Source organism: Octopus bimaculoides, chromosome 13 (genome assembly GCF_001194135.2).
Source record: "Octopus bimaculoides isolate UCB-OBI-ISO-001 chromosome 13, ASM119413v2, whole genome shotgun sequence".
Classification (NCBI taxonomy): Eukaryota; Metazoa; Mollusca; class Cephalopoda; order Octopoda; family Octopodidae; genus Octopus; species Octopus bimaculoides.
Genome location: NC_068993.1, coordinates 51,897,053 through 51,899,491, shown reverse-complemented (window position 1 = coordinate 51,899,491; position 2,439 = coordinate 51,897,053).

The window sequence follows — 2,439 nt, the reverse complement described above, 5'->3', positions numbered from 1 at the left end:
TTTCTGTCTTTCCTATCTATCTATCTATCTATCTATCTATCTATCTATCTATCTATCTATCTATCTATCTATCTCTCCTCCCTTCCCCTCTCTCTGCCTATCTATCTATTTATCTCTCTCCTCTCACCCTCCCACCATCCCCTCTACCTCTCCCCCTCTCTTTCTCTGTCTATTTTCTGTCTATATATTTGTCTAGCTATTTATCTTCCGTTCTCTCTTTCTGTCTTTTTTCTTCCTCTCCCTCATCTCCCTCTCTTTCTCTCTCTCCCCCTCTCTTTCTCTCTCTCCCTCTCTCTTTCTCTCTCTAGCCTCATGATTGTATTTATCTTTATACATATAGATACCTTCGTACGAGTAAGATGGAGATAAATATGAAAAATAAAGCTTTCATTCTCTCTATATGTATGTATGTATGTATGTATGTATGTATGTATCTATCTATCTATCTATCTATCTATCTATCTATCTATCTATCTATCGATCGATCGATCTCTACCTATCTATACACACACGCGTACACACACAATCGCTTCTTTGTATTTTCTGCTCTATCCATCTTCACTGACAAACTAACAAACTGAGTGACGTAACATCAGAATCGAATCATCTTCATGTATCACCCAAGAAGCTTTGGCATCAATCCAGTAGAGCGAGACAATTACGACATCACATCGGGTGAGATTTTCAACCTCTGCACATTGAAATGCTGTATTCCTATGTAGATGATGGAAGACGCTTTTCACCTCTCACTTGCAGTGTCTTTATATTCTCTCATAAAAGAAAAGAAACTCTATCTCTTTTTGTCTTTAATATAGTAAAAAAATATTCTGCTTTGAACCACCAGATCCGATCATAGTTTTAAAGGAACAAGTCAGATTATAATAACAGTTAAAAATCATCAAAATGACACAAGACTAGCTGGTCACGGATAGAACGCATTTAATCACAGTTCTGCTGTTGTTAGTTGGCCTCGGACTAAAGAACATTAACAGCAACAACAACAAAAATGTACAAATTCAGACGTGTTTGTGTGTATACTTATATACGTATTTACCACACACACACACGCACACACAGAGGCACGCATGCGCGCGCGCACATATGCACGCATTCATGCATACACACACATACAAATATATATATGCATTTATATAACAGTGACACACATATGCTCACTCACACACACAAACACACACGCATATATGAATATATATATATACTTACATATTCTTGTCACGTAGCTTGCTTATATATAGCATAGAATCTCCCCACAGTATTCTATTGTAGCTGCTAGGTGAATCTTGGTGCCTAGTTTCAACCACAATGAAATAGCCCAACAGATTTTGCTCTGCAGAGGGATCGTGACCCGATTTCCAATAAGATTCTGTCTTGACCTATTGCAAAATGCAGAAACAAAACAAAACAAAAAACAAAACTAAACAAAGAAAGAAAACAAGAAAGTTAGAATTAAAATCCTACTGGGCAAAAGGTGGTATTTGCGCATATGTGGACTTCAATCCTTGTCAATCATCTCTATCACCTGGATACTGATTTCTAGTAATTCAAGTTTAAAGTCTTCTTTTCTCACTCTTCCCGAAACAGCTGCTTCCTCTAATGCTCTGCAAACAGCTCTAACCACGAACAACACTTCAGCCATATCTACTCTTGCATTGAGGACATCTCTCTCTTCCTTCATCCTTTTCGGTAAATTGAATACTCACACTTGCTCATGACTTTCAAACTCAAACTACATTGAAGCAATTGGATCAGAAGCCAGATATTTCACAATCTTTAAATTTCTATATCACATTGTGTCATCCCCTGCACGCATCGCTATCTGGATGCACAAACTCTTTCAAAATCTCTTTAGTAATTCCTTCTAATCATGAATATCCGAGACAAATTCAAAGCGCAACAACCCCTCGAAATTCCACCAGATACATAACATGAAGTACCAGTTGCGCACTGGAGTCGATCCAATTGACTGTCCCCCTCACACCCCAAAAATTTCAGGCCTTGTGCCTAGAGTAGAAAAGTATTTACATCTTTATATCTTTCTGCCACTCTTTGTTTCGTTTCATTCATTCTGACATTCTATTCATTCTTTCAGTCTTTGAATCTGTTTTTCAATCTCTCTCTCTCCCTGTCACTCTCACCTTCCTCTCTCTCTCTCACTCTTTCTTGGCGCGTTTGTTTGCTTGTTTCAATATCTATTTACTTACTGCACACATGCATTCGATATACGGCATTAAGCTACACGTGATGCACCGGTGTAGCTATTTACCAGATTACTTCTTGAGCTTAGCTGCAGCAACCACGACGATAGACTATAACAACGATAGTTTCTTAAAACTTGGTAGGAAAAAAAAAAGGCTTCTGTCATATGTTTTCTGTTTTTCTTCCATTTTCATTTCACTTCGTATATATGCATGTGTATAT